Raw genomic sequence first — 24,327 nt, forward strand, 5'->3', positions numbered from 1 at the left:
CAAACAAACATCTTCAAAATCATAATTTGGAGACCATCTGGAATAGTTGGAAATCTCATACATTTGCAGCCCGTATGGTTGAACTTGTAGATAAACTGACTTTCCTGTTACAGAGAGCCTAAAACCTTCTTTCTTGGCCAGTAAATCTCATAACATTGTGTTTAATGGATCTGGACAAGAGCAGAACGTCTGTCCTTAACATAGAGACTACTGGAACAACATTATAAGCTTCAGGTGTGAGAAACTCATGATTCTCCTCTATAACCGTGGGATACACCATGCTGTTGTTTTGCAATGCACTGCTAACACTTTGTCTGAAGGAGTCAGTGTCAGTTTACTTCAGACAAAAACTTTTTTCATAAGAGTAAAGCGTGTTTTTGTTCTCATGTTCAGCAAGTTAAGACATTTCCTGGTTGCGAGGCCTGTTTCAAGAGACATGAAACAGAGCAAAGGTGCTCCCAAGATACGTCAGCCAACCTTATGTCAGCAAACGCAAAGAAAAAGGCAAAGAGTGTTTTCTGATTAGATCTGGAGACACAAGACGCTCCCCTGACTTTTTTCTTTTTTCTTTTTTTTTTTTTAATGGTTTACAGAGTCTAGGGTTGGCGTTCACACAAAGCACATTTTGCATTTGTGTTTTCTATGTAAACATCTCAGACATGATACAACAACACGAGTAGTTCAACTTTTTTTAAAAACTCATCTCTAGACTTTCAGTCCATTCCACTGCCCTTAATCTCCAGTTTTTGTTTAAACACGCCCGCTTAGATTTTTAGCCAAATGGATTTTACACGCAAATTATTTAGTTTGTTATTTATGTAACAAAAGTTGCATGGACATTTTGTGCATGCCATACCAAAAACGTTACTTTAAGCACATTTAACAAAGTTAGTCGTGATGGTTAAACTTGAGAATAGGAACATCAGCATCCAAAACATACCATATGAGGGTGAAATATTAGGGTCACGCTGGTCTTTCCATTCAGAGATTCTGAATTACAGCAGAAGGTGATGAATAAATTCTGTTTACTTTTCCAGCACAGATTTATCTCTCTGAATAAAGAGTTGAGGCGATTCCTGTACTCGTTTATCATTAATTCTGCAGCTATACAAGATGGACACTTTGTGCTGGGTCAGCTGCATGAACGCAGAGATCAGATTTTTCTCTGATGTGATCTGATGAACTGATGAAACAGTGTTCTACTGCTGACACAGACAAAGAAAACGGAGGTACATTTCATACTGATCCCAAATGAGTCATATTCCACACTATTGTTTTGCTCTAAAGTAAATTTTTAAGGTTACTCAAGGTTTCTTGGACCAAACTGTTGTTTAGAATTAAAATGTGTTGCTATACTGTACCTTTAAAACTCTAAAGAGTTTTAGAACAGTCTAGAGAGCATTTCTACACAATATCCAAACACACATCCATAATACAACCCCTTCACGTAGCTTAAACCTTTCGTTTTGCTATGCGGAACATTGTGATCAGCGGACAACGTTTCTCGACCAACAGCACTAGATCAATGTAATCTGCCATTAATACCTTGATTAACTGGCATTATGCCGGTGACAGACGGGACGTTTCAAGTCACGATGGACCTGGATGGACCTCTTCGCATTTAGCTCTGATATTTGCATTACATGCATATTCATCAAGCTCATGAATATGAATTACGGGGCAAACAAGAACTATATGGGGAATTTAAGATGTGGGTGTGATTGCCGCACTTATCAATTTACATATAAAGATGGATGTATGAAAGAATGGCAGAAATTAATAAATGGAGGTGTGAGAGAGTGAGGGAGTGTGTCTCTCCTTTAATGAGAGAGGACAGGATAATTCATCCCCCCCTCCATCCATATGAAGGAGTGTGACCTGCGCCGCGTGTGAAATCAAACCTCTGTTCCTGAATATCCGCAGCCTTTGAAAAAATTAATTAGATGCTATACAGCTCATTAAAAGTTTAGAGGGTCGGGTCCACTTTATTACTCTGTTCTTTTATCTATCCATCTACTCATCCGCAGACTTATTCATTTAGTCGTTTCATAAATAAGGGGAGGAGAGGAGACATATAGGGACAGATAGAGGAAGGGAGAGAAGAAGATAATCGAATAAAATGAAAGAGTAAGAGGAAAGGAAAGGAAAGGAAAGGAAAGGAAAGGAAAGGAAAGGAAAGGAAAGGAAAGGAAGATAGATAAGTAAAAAAGAAAAGAACAAAGTGATTAGAGGGATACACATATAAGAGGAACATTTGGTGTGAAGCCCTGTCACACACACACACACACACACGCAGCAGAATGTGTGAAGGTGTGGGAGTTTGACGGACAGCTTCTGACCCGGCCCATATGACACACACACAATCACACTCCACTGTCTCACTCATCCCGCACAATGCCACATTCTCACAGTTACGAAACAAGCACTGCTTGTCACCACGACAACAAGCACCGCAGCCACGACCTCTGACACCTGCGGCCCACTCACACTCGCCAAAACAACAGACGGGAAACTCCTGCACGTGGATCATCATGCCAGAAAAAGAAATACCCCAAAAACACCGTGGCGATCGAGCCTTTGAAATTGTTGGTCCTACACTCTGGAATAATCTTCCGGTTGCCATCCGAACAACTTCTTCTTTATCCATTTTTAAAGCTATGCTTAAATCTCATCTTCCTATTGACCGATTTGTGGCAAATTAAATGAAGTGTTTTATGTATTTATCTATTGGGATTATTATTTTTAATTATTAGTTTATAATTCTTGCTTTGCTGTTTTGTTGTACTTTATGTAAAGCACTTTGGTCAACTTTTAGTTGTGTTTAAATGTGCTATATAAATAAATAAACAAACAAATAAATAAACAAACAAACAAATTAAACTGCATCTCATAAAATCATTCACTATAAAACAAAACAATAGCACATTTGCAGTAAAACACTTCCAATGGAAGTAAATGGAGTGATTATACCAAATGAAAAGAAAGAACACTTTTAATTATTTATTATTTTAAAAGAATTCTGTAAAAATACATTTAAATGTAAAATAATATATATAATTTCTCATTTTATATTTGTTATTACAATACACTACCATTAATAAATTTGGGGTTGGTAAGAATTTTTTTAATATTCATGAAATTATCTTATGTTCAACCAGGCTGCATTTATTTGATTAAAAAAAACAACAACAACAACAAAAAGAACAAAAAAATCTTAATATATTTTAAAATGTAATTTATTTCTGTGATGCCAAGCTGAATTTTCAGCATCGTTACTCCAGTCTTGCTCCAAAATCATTCTAATATGCTGATCTGGTGCTCAAGAAATAATATAATATTCATGTGGAAACTATAATACTTTTTTCAATACTTTTTTCAAATCTCCAAATATTAGTTATAAATGCAATCTTAAATCACAGTTTACAGTATGATTGTCATATACTTCAACTTCTCAATTCAAACTATTACTTCTAATTTGATGTATAGTATGCTTTCTGAAAACCACAGAGTAAGGAATAGGGAAGTACACAAATGTGATTCCATTGGACTTCCATTGTAAGTGCACAACTGTAAAAGAGTGATGTGTGTTTGAAATTATTTTACCAGAACATGAGACAGGTTTTAAATTTAGACGTACGAGGCTTCATTTTACAAGAGAGTTCATTTTAGTAGATTATTGTGTTTGCTGAACCGTCAAACTTGCAGACTCTGGAACGCTGAAAGTGGACCAACATCTGCTATAAAATACCTGTAGCTAAAAGACACCCCCTGAGGGCGAGCGCTCAAAACACAACACATACAACAGCCCAGTGCCTGGCTTCAGGCTTCTGCTCCATCTCTGTAGCTGTAGGCGAAGCCTGAGGAAACAACCATGAGATCGAAGCCTAAAAATCGACCACGCCAAACAGGCAGTCAGCACATACAGACGCATACCAACAGCTTCGCAACAACTTGAGTTATGACATCTCAGATCTTTCATGGACTGTAAACAGTTTACATTGCAAAGAGAACAAACTTGTTTTACCTAACAATAATCACAAACATCTTCATACTGTACTAACACATCACTTTGTAATGCACATATAAATCTCACAAGCTCCTTCACTCTCACCTATAAGGTCAAAATACAGTTAAATTGAGTTGTTTATGCAAGTTGTTAAGGTTTACAGTTGGTAAAGTTTTCAAGTTATGGCTAATCTTACAAATCTATACTATATCGTATAAACTAAAATTAAAAATGCACACAAATTAGAATTTAACATACACACATACATATTATTTTCATTTAGACAGACAGATGGACAGACAGATGATAGATACACAGATACTGTGTATACAGAGTGTGTGTGTGTGTGTATATATATATATATATATATATATATATATATACACACACATACACACACATACACATATATATATATATATATACACATACACACACACAAACTCACTGGTCACTTTATTAGGAACACCTTGCTAGTACCGGGTTGGACCCCCTTTTGCCTTCAGAACTGCCTTAATTCTTCGTGGCATAGATTCAACAAGGGGTTGGAAATATTCCTCAGAGATTTTGGTCCATATTGACATGATAGCATCATGCAGTTGCTGCAGATTTGTCGGCTGCACATCCATGATGTGAATCTCCCGTTCCACCACATCCCAAAGGTGCTCTATTGGATTGAGATCTGGTGACTGTGGAGGCCGTTTCAGTGAAGTGAACTCATTGTCATGTTCAAGAAACCAGTCTGAGATGATTTGAGCTTTGTGACATGATGCATTATCCTGCTGGAAGTAGCCATCAAAGGATGGGTACACTGTAGTCATAAAGGGATGGACATTGTCAGCAACAATACTCAGGTAGGCTGTGGTGTTTAAACAATGCTTAATTGGTACTAAGGGGCCCAAAGTGTGCCAAGAAAATATCCCCCACACCATTACACCACCACTACCACCAGCCTGAACCATTGAGACAAGGCAGGATGGATCCATGCATTCATGTTCTTTACGCCAAATTCTGACCCTACCATCTGAATGTCGCAGCAGAAATTGAGACTTATCAGACCAGGCAACATTTTTCCAATCTTCTATTGTCAAATCTTGGTGAGCCTGTGCAAATTGTAGCCTCTGTTTCCTGTTCTTAGCTGACAGGAGCGGCACCCGGTGTGGTCTTCTGCTGCTGTAGCCCATCTGCTTCAGGGTTCGACGTGTTGTGCGTTCAGAGAGGGTATTCTGCATACCTTGGTTGTAACGAGTGGTTATTTGAGTTACTGTTGCCTTTCTATCATCTCTAACCAGTCTGCCCATTCTCCTCTGACCTCTGACATCACCAAGGTTAACAACTGCCGCTCAATGGATATTTTCTCTTTTTCGGACCATTCTCTGTAAAGCCTAGAGATGGTTGTGCATGAAAATCCCAGTAGATCAGCAGTTTTTGAAATACTCAGACCACTACTCACCAACAACCATTCCACGTTAAAAGTCAGTTAAATTATCTTTCCTCCCCATTCTGATGCTCGGTTTGAACTTCAGCAAGTCGTCTTCACCACATCTAGATGCCTAAATGCATTGAGTTGCTGCCATGTGATTGGCTGATTAGCAATTTGTGTTACCAAGCAATTGAACAGGTGTACCTAATGAAGTGGCCAGTGAGTGTATATACACTCACCTAAAGGATTATTAGGAACACCATACTAATACTGTGTTTGACCCCCTTTCGCCTTCAGAACTGCCTTAATTCTACGTGGCATTGATTCAACAAGGTGCTGAAAGCATTCTTTAGAAATGTTGGCCCATATTGATAGGATAGCATCTTGCAGTTGATGTAGAAGCTCCCGTTCCACCACATCCCAAAGATGATCTATTGGGTTGAGATCTGGTGACTGTGGGGGGCATTTTAGTACAGTGAACTCATTGTCATGTTCAAGAAACCAATTTGAAATGATTCGAGCTTTGTGACATGGTGCATTATCCTGCTGGAAATAGCCAGCAGAGGATGGGTACATGGTGGTCATAAAGGGATGGACATGGTCAGAAACAATGCTCAGGTAGGCCGTGGCATTTAAACGATGCCCAATTGGCACTAAGGGGCCTAAAGTGTGCCAAGAAAACATCCCCCACACCATTACACCACCACCAGCAGCCTGCACAGTGGTAACAAGGCATGATGGATCCATGTTCTCATTCTGTTTACGCCAAATTCTGACTCTACCATCTGAATGTCTCAACAGAAATCGAGACTCATCAGACCAGGCAACATTTTTCCAGTCTTCAACCGTCCAATTTTGGTGAGCTCGTGCAAATTGTAGCCTCTTTTTCCTATTTGTAGTGGAGATGAGTGGTACCCGGTGGGGTCTTCTACTGTTGTAGCCCATCCGCCTCAAGGTTGTACGTGTTGTGGCTTCACAAATGTTTTGCTGCATACCTCGGTTGTAACGAGTGGTTATTTCAGTCAAAGTTGCTCTTCTATCAGCTTGAATCAGTCGGCCCATTCTCCTCTGACCTCTAGCATCAACAAGGCATTTTCGCCCACAGGACTGCCACATACTGGATGTTTTTCCCTTTTCACACCATTCTTTGTAAACCCTAGAAATGGTTGTGCGTGAAAATCCCAGTAACTGAGCAGATTGTGAAATACTCAGACCGGCCCGTCTGGCACCAACAACCATGCCACGTTCAAAATAGCTTAAATCACCTTTCTTTCCCATTCTGACATTCAGTTTGTAGTTCAGGAGATTGTCTTGACCAGGACCACACCCCTAAATGCATTGAAGCAACTGCCATGTGATTGGTTGATTAGATAATTGCATTAATGAGAAATTGAACAGGTGTTCCTAATAATCCTTTAGGTGAGTGTATATATATGGACACTAACTAAACTGAAAACATAACCACGACAAGAAAAATAAAAACTAAATGGTATTATTCTCTTGCTATCTGAAATGCTGTTAAATCATTAAAAATATTACTGAAACTATGATAGTACAACTGTATGGCATTTCATCATATAGGTAGAAGGCAAAACTTGTACTTCACAGTATTAAATAGTGTGAGAAAAAAAAATCTACAAAAATATAAATACAATACAGAAATTATTTATGACTAAAACTAAAAATTAAAGGGGCAGTAAAAAGTAAATAAATTAATTAATAAATAAAAACCACAGTAAATGTGTTGCATGAACGTAATGGTGTGAGACTGTGTATCGTCCCTCAGGCTGCTGTTTACAGTTTAAGCTACTGTTTAATATGGAGCATCTAGAGCTGAATCAGCTACTGTGAATGACTCACAGACAACGTGAGAGAGTGTGTGTGCGAAAACGCAGTTAAAAATGCATCTTTATGCCTTTGGAGCACATTCTTAAAGCACACACACATAAATAAAACACACTCACATATGAACCTGCATGTCCACTGGCTTTCTGACACTGCAAAATGCTATTCTCACTGCGACATTTTCCGCTAATTGTCTCGCGCCTGTTCAGCATGACATGAATTAATTCAGGGCCCTTTCTCTCGGTCCCAGATGCTACAAGGGTCAACTCGACAAAGAAACGATGACGGAGAGGAACCGAGGACAAGAAACGAGGGAGCGAGGCGTGAAAAAAAAAAGCAACGGACAACAAAAGATAGCAAAAAAAAAAAAAAGAACCCGCAACCTGCCGTGGGACTGGGTTTTAATTTGGCATTAAGGCTACAAACTTTTTCTAATTGACCTTGCGCATTAGGAGCACGTGGCTCCAGCATTAAGCGCATTAATTAGCATGGGGACGTCTCTCTGCAGCGTTCCGTCAAAGCAGACACAGAAAGAAAAAAAATCCAACCAGCTTTTCTGTTCAATCTCAGCCGTGGCGAGAGAAGTTATGTTGCTGAAAGCTGAGATGAGCTGGCACAAAGCCCAGCTCGCAGGCGGACTAATTCAGGCCGGGCTGGGAGGAACGGGCGTTTATTCCTCAAAAGAGCAATAAAGCCATTACGGCGAGCAGGGAAAAGAAATATTGCTCATGCATGGCTGCTGAAACATCAGTCAATAGAGCAGATTTTAGACTGAGCATGTTTATATGTACTCTTGTGTAGACGGACTATAGCAGTATGAAACTGATTTACATAGCAGTTTAGAATCACCCACTTTGACAGAAAGAATGATATGTAAAACAATCAAACGCAATTTGATTTCTTACAAAAGCAAAGCGGACAGCAAATAATATCTTCTTGATTTGAGTGTAAATGTCAAACAAAACTCTGAATGGGACAGTTTACTCAAAAATTACAAATTGTGCCAAACGTGTATAAGTTTCTTTGTTCTGTTGAACACAAAAGAAGATATTTTGAAGAATGTTGGTAACCAAACCGTTTTGGCAAAAAAAAAAAAAACTCTCCAAATATCTTCTTTTGTGTTCCACAGAAGAAATAAAATCAAAAAGGTTTGGAACAACATGAGGTTAAATGATGAGTAAATGATGACAACATTTTCATTTTTGGGTGAACTGATCCTTTAATTCTTTAAGTCTTTCAATAACCAAGCATGATTTATCAGTACTTTTTTGTTTTTTATTAGTAAATATTGAATATTTAATTGTATTTTCTAATTTTCTCAATTTTTAATATATTTAATTATTGCTAAAATATATTTTAAAATTAATTTTATATTTTAATTTAGTATTTTTAATTGATTTTATTTATTTAGTATTTTGTGTTTGTGTGTGTTGTAGAGTTTCCTTACATGTATTTACATAAAATAATTAGCCATAACCTGATTTTTATTTATTTTTTTCACCCAAAAATGGTGCATGTCTACTTTTGAAGATTTGCATACATAATCAGAAACGGAACTGTTTTTTTTTGTTTTGTTTTTTTAAATATTATAACTTTTTTAATCTGAAAAAATAACTGATTTTCCAAGTTAAGTTTTAACATTGCCAGAAAAGTTATGTATTTTTGCTTTTTTGAGTGGGAGAAAAAAAAAAAAGAAACACCAGCTACAACAAATAAAATGAATGAGTAATGTTTAATTTTACTATCTATACCTTCTGTTACATACTAAGGCATAAGACCTTTAATGTCTTTTAAACTATAATTACATTCAGAAAACATACATCAAAAGGCGATAATGCAAGATTTCTTATCAGGCACCGAATAGATTACCTGCATCCTAACTGCCAAAATCTGCATCAAACCAGCATATTAGATCGTTCCCTGATGCTTTGCGAAGGGTCTTGCCATTTTTTGTGTGAAATATGCATCAGACAATCCGCGAACGGTTCGTAGGCGAGTCGTCTGAAGCTGAGACAACTGCTTAGTCAGAGTCCATCGGTGTTAGCTTTATCACTCAGCGATTCCCACACAAATTTCACTAGCCTCTCACAAACAACAAACAAACAACCCAATGCATAAAGACTTAATCTGATCTCAGCATCACAGAAAACAACCCTCTTTTTTTCTTGAAGTGATGTTTTAATGAGTCCAATTTGAAGTTCAAGGAAACCGTTTGAGTTTTATCTTGACTTCAGCGTGTGTAAGTAAAAGGCAATAAAACTGCTATGTCTAGATTGTAGTTCTGCCATTGTGCTCTCGCACACGTACGTTATTAAAAGTGTGAGACTGCATTTCATACGCCGTAATTGAAAATGGAAATGAATTCTAAAGGAAATAAGCTACATGAGTTTGCATATTCATGTAATAGGGGGTTGTAAGGTCGGGGAGGGCAAAGAACATCATGGCCTTTTCCAAGGCCGTTTTGATTAACTTCGGTTGAAGGAATATCAAATATCTCACAACACAAGCACTTTACAAAGTGAGTCACATCCACAGGCAAAACGTTTAGCCTTGCGGGAAATTCTTCATCTGTAATGTTAATGAAAATCATGATCTGCATACATTTGGCCATAAAGAGGGATGGAAGATAAGTTAAATTAAATCTGAAGCTATCAGATGAAGCAGACAGAGAGAGATGGAGAAAGACCGCTGTTGAAGTCAAAAAGGCCGTTCACACCAATAGTGATTACATCGTTCAAGGTCGCTGTACTGTATCGCAATGTGAACTACATTGTCTGCGCTCCCATTGGTAGATGATGAACTCCGCTCAACGGTAGGGTTGGGTACCGAAACCTGGTACCAATATGGCACCGGTACCTATGTAACTGGTATGTACTCAAACCGAATCAGAACGCAGATTTCGTTGCCTCATTTCGGTGCCATGCCTGAGCGATCGATTGAAATATTTATCCTTTGTTTCTCTGAAACGAATGTAAGAAGCATCATCACCGGCACCGCATGTGAAAAATTATTTCCCGACTGAGAAAATGCATATGAACTCAAGTCGGAAAGCTCTAATAAAACAAGTCCAACAAATCTTTGTTGTAATGCGAGTGTGCTGTTTTCACATTCCGACTTAAAAGCACAACTCGGCATCCGAGGAGCGTGTGAATGCAGATATTACACTTGCTCTGACGGCAGCAGGCAGCCTTCCATTAACTAGCTAAGCTAAACATGCTTTAATTAAAATGCCTCCAGCTAAACTTCTCTTGTATTCACGTTTTTAAACCTGTTGTCCAACAAAAGAGAACATTATAACCTTTTTAGTCCACAACACAGTTAAATGCTTCCTTTTGTGATCTGATGTAGCTTCTTGTCACAGAATGATGCAAAAAATATGTTTCATAAGCTAGTAATACATCGATTAGCAATGGATTATAAATATACATAATTATAATGAAAATACCAGAGATGGCTTGAATAACACAGATAAACTATACATTGTCGTAGTCGAGTGTTTATTGTATTTGTCTTATCATCCAAAACGTTATATCTTCTGTTTACTCAGTTACAGCAATAACAATGTCTTTGTCCATATTGGGGATTTCCTGGAGCTTCATGAGTTCTGCTACTTCTGTGACTGGATATGTGGATTTTTTGTGTGAGGGCGCCCTCTGACGTCTTGTATGAATGAAAAAGACATCATGTGTTTAGTGCTAACGGCCAATCCAATTATTAATTGGTCATTTTTATTATTTTTCAGGAACCGGTACCATTTTAAAAGTATCGATTTGGCACCAGTAACGAAAAAAAAAAAACGATACCCAACCCTACTCAACAGTGCTGCATTGCCATCAGTCTCATTTCAACTCAGACCTCAGAATGAAAGACTTTTGGTTGCTTCATCAATGTGAACTCTTGTGGGTCTATCAAAACCGCCTGTAGCGTAAACATTGCATTAGAATAAAATATGGGTTTCAAAGAGCCTTGACCTGACAATAGACATGCTATTTGACTCGATGCATGCACAATTCTGTTGATGCTGCCATTTTGGTGAAGTTCTGAACTCAACCAAAGTAAAATGTGAATCAATTAATCAAAAAGCATTTTGTAATCTACAGCAATACCCAGCAGAGCAAGAATTCAAGTTCATGCAACAACGCTTGCAACAACATGAAGTGAAGTGACATACTGCCAAGTATGGTGACCCATACTCAGAATTCATGCGCTGCATTTAACCCATCCAACGTGCACACACACAGCAGTGAACACACACAGACCGTGAACACACACACACCCGGAGCAGTGGGCAGCTATTTATGCTGCAGCGCCCGGGGAGCAGTTGGGGGTTCGGTTCCTTGCTCAAGGGCACCTCAGTCGTGGTATTGAGGGTGGAGAGAGCGCTGGACATTCACTCCCCCCACCTACAATCCCTGCCGGCCCGAGACTCGAACCCACAACCTTTGGATTACAAGTCCGACTCTCTAACCATTAGGCCACGACTTCCCACGTGATGTGATTTCAGCCGTAACTTGTGTATAATCTTTTATTCATCTCTCATGTGACAATGGGTGGACACTGAAAACCTGCTTTCTTACAGTTATCAAAGATAAATGGCAGCCAATAGAAAAGGCCACTTGGTGAAAGCCTCATGTCCGTCTTTGGAAGCATCAGGATCATTAGCCAAATCGTCAAAAAATGGGTTGCCTATCATAAACCACCGACATTATTGTATCTACAGAGTCTTACAGTGAAACTAAAGTGTACACACACACAGTACAAAAAAACAATTTGGATGCTGAAGACACACTTGTATGAATGTCATTGAATTTTTTGTTTAAAAAAAAATCTATCCAAAACCACTCAAATAAACAAGCCAAACTTTACATACACCTTTCAGAATCTGCAAAATGTTAATTATTTTACCAAAATAAGAGGGATCATACAAAATGCATGTTATTGTTTATTTAGTACGGACCTGCATAAGATATTTCACATAACAGATGTTTAAATATAGTCCACATGAGAAAATAATAGTTGAATTTATAAAAATGACCCTGTTCAAAAGTTTACATACACTTGATTCTTAATACTGTGTTGTTACCTGAACGATCCAAAGCTGTGTTTTTTTTGTTTTTGTTTAGTGATAGTTGTTCATGAGTCCCTTGTTTGTCCTGAACAGTTAAACTGTCTGCTGTTTTTCAGAAAAATCCTTCAGGTCCCACAAGAGGACAACTGAGGGACTCATATGCAACTATTACAGAAAGTTCAAACGCTCACTGATGCTCCAGAAGGAAAAGCCATGCATTAAGAGCCAGAACAGAACGAAGATGAGTAGATTTTTTCATTTAGTACTGCCCTTCAGAAGCTAAAGAAGATACTTAAGTGTTTTCCAGAAGACAAATTAAGTTAAATTTACCTTGATCTTCAAATTCAAAATGTTTTCACACCCCGGCTCTTAATGCATGTTTTTTCCTTCTGGAGCATCAGTGACCGTTTGAACTTTCTGTAATAGTTGCATATGAGTCCCTCAGTTGTCCTCAATGGGAAAAGATGAATCTCAAAATCATGCAGTCATTGTTGGAAAGAGTTCAAATACACAAAAATGCTGGAAAACCAAAGAATTTGTTGGACCTGAAGGATTTTTCTGAAGAACAGCAGGCAGTTTAACTGTTCAGGACAAACAAGGGACTCATGAACAACTATCACTAAACAAAAAAAAAAAAAAAAAACACAGCTTTGGATCATTCAGGTAACAACACAGTATTAAGAATCAAGTGTATGCAAACTTTTGAACGGGGTCATTTTTATAAATTCTCTTAAATATTATTGTCTCTTGTTGACTATATGTAAACATTTTATGTGAATAATCTTATTCAGGTCAGTACTAAATAAACAATAACATGCATTTTGTATGATCCCTCTTATTTTGGTAAAATATTAACATTTTGCAGATTCTGAAAGGTGTATACATGTTTATTTGTGTGGTCTTGGATTGATTTTTTACAATATAATTCATACATTTTAAGTGTGTCTTCAACATCAAGATCATTTTTGCATGCCTAAAGGCCAATTCACACCACACAGACAAACGCCAACAAATAGTCTGTTGGAGTTTGTTGGATCAGTGTGTTACCCCTGTTGGCGTTGGTTGGAGTTTGTTTTCACCTGACTGAACATGCTTATAGATATAGGATCATACATTTTCTCCCCAGTCAGTGAGAGTCGGTTGGTGTCTGTTGGGGCAGTGTGAACATGACAGTTATTTTTCATAAGATTCTAAATCCAACGGCCAACTTGAGCCAACTTGTTTGTTGGCGTTTGTTTGCAACTATACAGAACGTCATTGTGAACTGAATTTTGCCATTCTGTATTTTTCTTTTATTGACAAATGCTGAAAAAAAGTAAACGGCAGAAAACGTGTTTTTTGAGTGCCTCTTACATAAGATGAACCTTGAATTCAATGTCTATTTTTTTCACTCTCTTTCGTGGATCTTCCTTTTATCTATTCACAAAGTCTCTCAACAACATGGTTATGTTTTATGAGATTTAACAGTAATCAAAAACAGAGACAAGATGTGGGGGTATCATAAGTTTCTGTCTATATATCTGTCAATCCATCCTTCCATCAATCTATCCATGCGTCTATAAATCTATCCATCTATCTATCCTTCCATCCGTCCGTCCGTCCGTCTGTCTGTCTATATATCGTGTATGTGTCTGTGTGGGTGTGTGTGTGTGTGTGTTTGTATGTTTCTGACTTACTCTCGTTACCTCAGTCTGTTGCTCATGAAAGACAGGCCCTGTCATCAGACACACTCAGGGTCAAAGTTCGTAACCTCTGCTGACTCTGAGGCTTGGATGTGACAGTGCCCTGTAAGAGACCACTAATCTGAGTCAGCTTTTCACACAACAGCCTCAGAGAGATAGAGTATGAAGGTAGATCAGTAGCAAAACTAATCAACTAAACACCCGTGGAAAAGTGCAAAAGTACACGTTTGTGTGTGTCATTTTGTTTATGTGAATGTCATTCTACACATGTGTAATTATTAATCTGCAACTTCGACTTCAAAACACGGGTGTTTGATTATTGTCTGTGTGTGCAAATCGAAAGATTCAGCTTTTCAGATCAGAGCTGTGAGTGTAAATTTCAACTTACAAATACGAATGTTAATATGACAAGTTCTCACATTCAGATCAACAAGCTCTCGAGTTTTGCTACTGATCTACCTTCACAAGAGAGAGAGAGAGAGAGAATGTGTGTGCGCGTGTGTGTGTGAGAGAGAGACAAACAGCCTTAGAGTGTATTTTTGCTCATCTTTGTGCAAAAGTGCAAGCTAGTATACAGGTGCATCTCAGAAAATTTGAATATTAGAATGTATTTTAGATTCATTACATTTAAAGTAAAACACTTCAAAAGTTTTTTTGTTTTAATTTTGATGATTAGAGCTTACACCTCATGAAAGTCAAAAATCAGTATCTCAAAATATTAGAATATTTCCTAAGATCAATCAAAAAAAGGATTTGCAAAACGGAAAAGTTCAAGTTCTTAAAAGTATGTTCATTTATGCACTCAATACTTGGTCGGGGCTCCTTTAGCACAAATTCCAGCATCAGTGAGGAGTGGCATGGAAGCGATCAGCCTGTGGCACTGCTGAGACACTATTGAGCCTTCAGCTCGTCTGGATTGTTGGATTGACTGTTTCTCATCTTTCTCTTGAAAATATACCATAGATTCCATATGGGGTTCAGGTCAGGCATGTTGGCTGGCTAATCAAGCACAGTAATATCATGGTCAGCAAAGCACTTGGAAGTAGTTTTGGCACTGTGGGCAGGTGCTAAAGTCCTGCTGGAAAAGGAAATCAGCATCTCCATTAAGCTTGTCAGCAGATGGAAGCATAAAGTGCTCTAAAATCTCCTGGTAGACGGCTGCATTGACTTTGGACTTGATAAAACACAATGGACCAACACCAGCAGACGTCACAGCACCCCAAATCATCACTGACTGTGGAAACTTCACACTGGACTTCAAGCAGCTTGGCTTCTGTGCCTCTCCAGTCTTCCTCCAGACCTTGATTTCCAAATGAAAAGCAAAATTTACTTTTATCTGAAAAGAGGACTTTGGACCACTGAGCAACAGTCCAGTTCTTTTTCTCCTTAGCCCAGGTAAGATTGCTTCTGACGATGTTTCTGTTTCAGAAATGGCTTGGTAGCCCTTTTCCTGAAGACGTCCGAGCGTGGTGACTCTTAATGCACTGACTCCAGCTTCAGTTCACTCCTTGTGAAGCTCTCCCAAGTGTTTGAATCAGCTTTGCTTGACAGTATTCTCAAGCTTGCGGTCATCCCCGTTGCTTGTCCACATTTTCCAACCCAATTTTTTCCTTCCAGTCAACTTTGCATTTAATATGCTTTGATACAGCACTCCTTGAATAGCCACCCCTTTCAGTAATGACCCTCTGTGACTCACTCTCTTTATGGAGGGTGTCAATGATCGTCTTCTGGACAATTGCCAAGTCAGCAGTGTTCCCCATTATTATGGTTTCAAAGAACAAGAGATACCCAGAATTTATACTGTATGGATGGTCATTTATTGAAACTCATAATGTAGATATTCTAATATTTTGAGATACTGATTTTTGACTTTCATGAGCTGTAAACTCTAATCATCAAAATAAAAAAAATAAAAAAAAAACTTTTGAATTGTTTTACTTTACATGTAATGAATCTAAAATATATGAAAATTTCACTTTTTAAAATAAGTTACAAGAAAAAACTTTTTCACCATATTCTAATTTTCTGAGATGCACCTGTATATGTGTGTGTGTGACCACTCGTGTATTTTCCTTCTTACCACAGTGTGACAGTGATGTATGGAGCTGACCAGACCAAAGTGAGTTTCACTGTCACAGGGAGAATGGATTACTGCGAGTGTGCATGATCAGATGTGAGGAGACATCATTACCTCTGCCTGACTTAAAATCCCTTTTCTCAGAATCTAAGCTCTGCTCCAGAGCCATCATCGCTGTGCAGATGCGTGTCATTTAATGCACTTCATTTGTTTCCAAACATGCCCTGATGAAAACACGCAAACCACAATCTTGAAGTCTAAATCATCCATTTCATCTGTCAGAGAGTAAAAGCATTAGGCTGCAGCATGCTTTATAGGAATTCACGAGAGCAAACAAGTGAACATCCATTCCTTCAAAACCACACACGCACTCAAACAAAGATCTTGTTTTGCAACAAACGACATGTGAAATTATGTTTGGAAAGTAAACAGCTTTTCTCTGAATTTCCATCTGGTTTGCAGTAAAATATTTGAGGGTCCTTAAAACAGTTTTCAGAGAAAATACCAAGAATTATGTTCCTGGCATAAAAAAAAGCACTTAGTTTAAGCATAACCAGAAAAAAACAAAATGCCAACGAAGTGATAAAAATAAATACACCTTCATTAGTGACAAAACTGATGTAAATTAAGCCACACTAAAATAAACGTCAGGGTATTGACATCTCAGAGTGTGAAGTGTGTATGTGTGCACGTGTGTTTGTATCGTACTTGTTGTGACTCACAGGACCTGATTGAAAATCTGACAGCCCTCAGCAAGCTGTTACCACGACAACGCCACAGCTCTCGACTCACTGGCCTTTACCAGCATCTCCTAAAAGTAAGCACTATCAGTTTCACACTTGAAAAAGTCTTCTTGATGACTGAATCCTCGGACACTGTCACTGAAATGCCTCTATTCTGAATTTTCCATTTCTTTGTGAGATTAGGATGGACAGAGAGCGAGATATTAGTAGTCTAAAAGACCTCCATTGGCAGAGTTGAGAGTTGGCAGGGTGCGACACAGAGCCTGGCAGCATGTCGCTTCATAGAGCGCTCTGTCATGAACTCTCTCCCTCCAAATCACTCCCCCTCTCTCGGTACATGAACTCATATATACAGTTGTGGTCAGAATTATTGGAACCCTTGGTAAATATGATCAAAGAAGACTGTGAAAATTAACCTGCTTTGTTAATCCTTTTGATCTTTTATTTAAAAAATTCACAAAAAGCTAACCTTTCATTGGATAATAAGAATTTAAAATGGGGGGAAATATCATTATGAAATAAATGTTTTTCTCAAACACACGTTGGACACAATTATTGGCACCCCTAGAAATTCTTAAGAGTAAAATATCTCTGAAGTATACTCCCATTCATATTCACAATTTTGAGCACTCTAGGGTGATTATGAACATGAAATTATCCAGCCATGGCTTCCTGTTTCACAGAAATATAAATAGGAGGGAAAACAAAGCCCAAATTCCCTTAATCATCCATCACAATGAGAAAAAACAAAGAATATATTTCTGATGTGCAGCAAAAGATAATTGAGCTTCACAAATTAGTGAAGTGGCTTTAAGAAAAGAGCTAGAGCAGTGAAAATCCCCATTACCACCATCAGGGCAATAATTAAGAATTTCCAATCAACAGAAAATGTAATGAAACTGCCTGGAAGAGGACGTGTGTCTATATCGTCCTAATGCACGGTGAGAAGGAGAGTTTGAGTGGCTAAAGACTCTTCAAGGATCACAGCTGGAGAATTGCATAAAATAGTTGAGTCTCGGGGTCAGAAAACCTTAAAAAAAATTGTCAAACAGCCCCTACATCACCACATGTTGTTTGGGAGGATTTCAAGAAAAATTCTCCTAGCTCATCCAAAAACAAACTCCAGCATATTCACTTATCAGACAGGACTGGCACTTCAAATGGGACTGGCTTCTATGGTCAGATGAAACTAAAAAATTAGCTTTTTAGCAGCAAACACTCAAGATGGGTTTGGTGAACACAGGGATAAAAAGTACCCCATGTGTACAATGAAATATACTGCTGTATTTGTGATGTTGTGGGCCTATATTTCTGCTGGAGGTCCTGGACATCTTGTTCAGACACATGGCATCATGGATTCTATCAAATACCAACAGATAAAAAATCAATAAGTGACTGATTCTATTAGAAATCTTATAATGGGCCATGTTTGAATCTTCCAACCGTACAATAATCCAAACACAAACCTCAAAAACAACACAAAAATGGGTCACTGAGCACAAAACCAAGCTTCTGCTGGCCATTCCAGTCCTCTGACCTGAACCCTGTAGAACATGAGTGAGGTGAACTGAAGAGAAGAAGCACCGTCATGGAGCTGGGAATCTAAAGGATCTGGAGTGATTCTGGATGAAGGAATGGTCTCTGATCTCTTGTCAGGTGTTCTCTAACCTCATCAGGCATTATAGGAGAAGATTTAGAGCTGTTAAGCTGACAAATGGAGGTTTCAAAAAGTATTGAATAAAAAGGTGCCAATAATTGTGTCCAACGTGTGTTTGAGAAAAACATTTATTTCATAATGATATTTCCCCCCATTTTAAATTCTTATTATCCAATGAAAGGTTAGCTTTTTGTGATTTTTTTAAATAAAAGATCAAAAGGATTAACAAAGCAGGTTAATTTTCACAGCCTTCTTTGATCATATTTACCAAGGGTTCCAGTAATTCTGACCACAACTGTACATGCATTTCAAAAATATTAAACACTATAAAGGTATATTCCAGGTTAAACACAACCTAAGGTCAATCACCAGCATTGTGTGGCATAATGTTGATTACTATGAAAATTAATTTTCACTTGTTCCCCCTTGTCTTTTAAAAGAAGATCTGAAATGTAATTTAGTCATTATTATTATCATTATTATTGTTGTTGTTGTTGTTGGTTTCTTTCCATTGTTTGTTTGCTGGAGTTGTTGCTAAAATAAAGCTATTGTCACATAAGGGATGATTAAAAGATTATACACAAGTTACGGCTGAAATCACATCACGTGAGAAGTCGTGGCCTAATGGTTAGAGAGTCGGACTTGTAATCCAAAGGTTGTGGGTTCGAGTCTCGGGCCGGCAGGGATTGTAGGTGGTGGGAGTGAATGTCCAGCGCTCTCTCCACCCTCAATACCACGACTGAGGTGCCCTTGAGCAAGGCACCGAACCCCCAACTGCTCCCCAGGTGCCATAGCATAAATAGCTGCCCACTGTTCCGTGTGTGTGTTCACTGCTTGCTGTGTGTGCACGTTGGATGGGTTATCGTCGAATTTCACGAATGCACGAATTCCGAGTATGGGTCACCATACTTGGCATTATGTCACTTCACTTCACTTCTGAGGGGAAAAAGTCTGAATTGAGCTAAAAAGTCAGAATTTTGAGATAATATTTAAAATGTTGTGTGTCAGTGGTGTAAACAAGCCTCCTTACGTTACTAACATGTTTGACTTAGGTCTTCCACTGAACTCAAAAGGAAACATCATGAACAAAGGGCCGGATCTGAACTCAGCTCACCTGTATTTAAGTATTACTGTACACATAATAAAAGCACCAATATACCGCCAATCTACAACATCTTTATCAAGGTCATATGGTTACCCTGTTCTCACCCAGCAATATGAATTTCGACTCTTACTTGTGTCATTTCCTGATAACATTCAATAAAGTGTCAAAATGGGCAAAAATAATTCTAAAAGAGATGTAGCAATTAACCGAGAATGGTTTCATAAAGAGGACCACTCTCTTCCCAAGAATCAGCTCACCGATACCATCGATCTCTTCCATCTCTCCAGCCCACCTGACCAAAACGAGCTCCAGTGATTATAAGACACTTAGAGTGGCATTGTGAATTTTAAAAGAAGCATTCTGATGTCTGAGGTGGTAAAACCTCGCTCCCGTTGTAATGAAACTCGCCTCGGCTATTAGCTTTGTCTTGCTAAGAGCTGGTCTCTCTTTAAGCGCCGCAGCTCATTAACTGCAAGGGAGGGTCGATTAATCCATAACAGTTAACGAAAGATGCTCACGCACGGTCTTCCCTTCCATTTCCTTTAATGTCTGTGTCTCTAACACTTAAAATTCCTGTCATCTATCTCACTCCTGCTCTAAAACACACATGCACTCACAATATTGTTTCTACACTATCGAAAGTCCTAGCGAACTTAATGTCCATTGCTTTTTTAGGTTAAAATTGCCTATAGAACTGCTTGTGCTTCAAGAATCACCCCAAATCACTCTCAACACAATAACTGTCAATAGTAATAACCTAGATTCATGCCAATACTAACATGTTAATGTAAATGCTTCAAACCCAACTGGTCTGCATGACACAAATTTTAGATTTATAAATATGTACTAATACAGATGTTATTACCATAACCATAGAGATACTTTAATAAATTTTTAAAATATGCAAAATATATGTGGTAAACTGTGCTTCTCAAGAAAAAAAAAGAAAAGAAAAGAAAGTGAAAATAGATATTCAAATGATGAAAAATGTATTTCAAAGGCAAGAAATACATTTCCAATCATACATGGGTGAATATAATTATAGATAGATAGATAGATAGATAGATAGATAGATAGATAGATAGATAGATAGATAGATAGATAGATAGATAGATAGATAGATAGATAGATAGATAGATAGATAGATTTAAACCCTAATAATTTATACTGTATGTACAGTGTGTGTGTGTGTGTGTGTGTGTATAGACGACAGCTTTTTGCTACAAGAATGTGTGCACTTGAATAAAACAAAGAAAAACAGCAGCTCTAATACAGAATCTTCACTGCTGAGTGATCTTTGCTGTGTGCGCACTGCAAGAAACAAAGCAAGTACTGCATTTGTGTGTTTGAAAGGAAGGGCGGAAAACCCCCTCACCCTCAATTAGAAACTAATTCAGGAACAATGCTTCAAAAGCAGGGCTGGAGGGAGGCGCAGATTCAAAAGATTTCCTATATTTGCAAATATGAGCACTGACAGGCCTCCGTTCCATGTGGAAAACTCTGTTTCTGCTTGTGTGTGTGTTTGAGCCGCCACAGACGTCGAGGTGCGAGTCTGAACATAAGCTAAAGCGAGCTCACGTCTGTCCCGACCTAACTAAATAAGCTCTCTCTCCCACCTCATTACCTGCACCGTGAGCGCTTCTATTGTGTATGAAGCGGAGGTGATGAAAGCAGGAGTCTAAAAGCAACACACTTCGCTCGCACAGCTTTATTCTGTCTGCCGTTTACCCCCGAGAGAAGCGCCACCGCCAGTCTGAGCAGCACACTTTTTACAGTCGTGTTTGGCGCTGGATTAGTTTATTTGTTTTGACTCTGCTGTCGCTATCTGATGTTGCTGTGCTGTCACGCACAGTTGATTCATCCGGGTACGTGTTGTTTTTACTGCAGATTGGGGTGTGTTGAGATGTTTGTCTGAGGACGGGTGACTTGCAGATGTCAGCTAAACAAACGCCAGTCTGCCGTTCTGTGGCGGTGATAAAAGAACAAGATGTTAAACGTTCCTTCGGTTTGTTTTGCTGGTAATTTACCAAACATATCTAGATTGTTTTTATGCTAAGGTGTTGATGTTGAATGTTTCCCTGTACGTATTTTGCAAAACGTTAGTTCAGGGGCGGACTGGCCATCGGGAGCACCGGGAGAATTCCCGGTGGTATGGCAGCCAATTTGGCCCACTGCCCTACATATTTTTGTTGTTGTTGTTGTTTTTGTTATCTGCCGAATGTACTAAACTGATTATTTCTGAATTTGCCATTCAATAATATTAATAAAAAAACTAATTAAAATAATAAATCATGAATCGGTTAGTCTTGACTGGCATCGCGATTCGCCTCGCGCATGCTCGGCGCATCCGCGCGTCCGTCAGGATGCGAGACTCGAGAATGGAGTGGAAGCGACCAGGTGGAGCTGAGAGGCAAAACTGTCCTGTTCAGGACTTCAAGTGCTGACACTTTTACATCTGTAAATAGACTATTGTAGTTTTGTGTTTGTTTACTTAGCTAAACATTAGACTGCTAGCAAATGTTAGCAATAGCAGCCAATTAATTACTGCAACATTACCAAAATGACATAATTACTATTGTAAAGAGTAGGAATTTAGCAGACAAATATTCACAACATTTTAAAACGGGTTTAGAGGGAGCTAAGGCAGACAACGACACAAAGAAAATTAACATGGTTACTATAGTTAAACCATGGCAACCACAAATTAACAATGGTTTTACATTTATATTTTACTATGGTATTTGTAGAAAAACTCTGGTTATACAATTGGTAATCAGTCTGCCAAAAAAAAAAAAAAACATGGTTACTTTTACCATAGGCCTAATAATACCATGGTTAATTTTCCTTATAGGACAAAACATGACCCATGATTATGCAAAAACATGTACAGTGTTAAGATTTTTTCTATAAAGATATATTCAGGATGTAGCTATTATTGTACCAGTTCTGACATTTAGGTAAGTGCAAACTATGTGCAAATAAAATATAATGAGGTGGTTGTTTTGCAACAAGGTGGAGATGTGTTGATGAAAAAAAATTAGTGAAAAAAGTAAACATACACATAAGGGACAGAGAGATGTCAGGGAAAATGAAGAGACTAAAAAGGAAAATGGAAGTTCAAGTGATAACCTTGAATTATTTTGCATGGCCTCAGCTAAACTTGTGATGTGATGTGATGATGTCATACAAAAAATATTGTTGTCCGTGGTTTCAAATTTTGTTGTGGGTTTATGGGATGGCCTGAATGAGTGTGAGATTTCCCGGCCTGAAATTTTGTCCCAGTGTTTGTTTAATGGTATTCATTATTTCTGGTTATTTCATTATATTATATGAACAAACAAACACAAACAAACAGGTGCATATTCCTGAAACACTTGTATTAACTATCTGTTGATTAACAATGTAAGAACAGAACCCATGTAATGAATACATTTATGAATAAATAATAATAAACTAATGAAAAAAAACAAAGCAGATATATATATATATATATATATATATATATATATATATATATATATATGTATAGAAATTTCGGCTTTATTTAACATGCATTATTTCCATATATATTTATATATAATGTATAGATAAATAAAAAGATTTAAGGAACTATATGATTAAATAAACATAAAACTTCTCATTTGTGCATCTTTTTGCAAACTATACTCAACACTGATAATTCTTTACCTTGTATACATTACCAGTTAATGTCTCGACTCTCTGTAGTAAACAATCAAATAAATTGGAAGATGCAAGGATTTGTAAATACAGCATTTCTCTAGTATATTTTCTGCAACATATCCATCATTAATATTCATTACTGCCAGTTACTTTACAAATGTATCTAGAATAAATAAGCTAATCAAATAAACTGATGCATACATTTACTGAAACAACTGCATATGTTTATTTAAATTAATGTCAGGTTGGCATTCTGATGTGTATATTAAATACGATGTAAGGCATTATATTTCTTGTGATGCACTCATCAGCAATATTCATTACTGCTGCTTAATACTAGATTAAACAAACAACTAAACAAACAATCATATGCACATCATTTATATAAACAACTATATACAAGATGCAGTTGAGTTTTAATTTGCAATGCATAAATAACAATGCAAAAACCGGCCAATTCAGATCTGTTTGGAAATCAATGGTAATTTATTGTTAGCTTTAATGAAGTATCTAATTAACAGAGCAGCTCAGTATGCAGGATTTTCTCTCTTTGATATTTGAAAGGATGTCGGCATATTTCAATGTGCCAAGCTTTGAAGGTGAGTACACACACACACACACACAGTCGTGCTGACTTTGGTGACTTTGTCAAAGACTCACAGCCTCTGGCCAAGTGAGGAAGAGGATTAAACCGTGTGCAAGCGATCCAACAAACGAACAAACTAACAATTAAATAAGGAATAAACCTGTTAATGATAACAAACAGATGGGCAAGGTCAGATACCTGGCTTTCCCACTTCCTCTTTGTAAGGAGTGCGTTGAGCGAGCCAGCATCGTCCGATAAGTTCCATATGCCGCATGGCCTTTGATGGCGCATTCTGCAGTCTGGAGCTCATAAGGGCTCCTTACATAGACTGGAAACATCTAAACATTCAAAAAGTCCCATCTTAAGCCAAACAATCCCAGTTGCTGTCACACTAGATCAGAAAGTCATGGGTACAACAGCAATAGTGCTAGATCACAAGAGACTTGGTACCATT

The 24,327-nt window shown here is 37.9% G+C and overlaps 1 protein-coding gene across 1 annotated transcript in view; it reads right to left on the minus strand.

The window, feature by feature from the left end:
- ephb1 (EPH receptor B1) overlaps positions 1 to 24,327 on the minus strand; it is a gene marked incomplete at its 3' end in the record, with an annotated part of 243,532 nt that overhangs the window by 75,311 nt on the left and 143,894 nt on the right. The gene's annotated exons all lie outside the window — the stretch shown is intronic.

Source organism: Barbus barbus, assembly GCF_936440315.1.
Source record: "Barbus barbus genome assembly, chromosome: 15".
Taxonomy (NCBI): domain Eukaryota; kingdom Metazoa; phylum Chordata; class Actinopteri; order Cypriniformes; family Cyprinidae; genus Barbus; species Barbus barbus.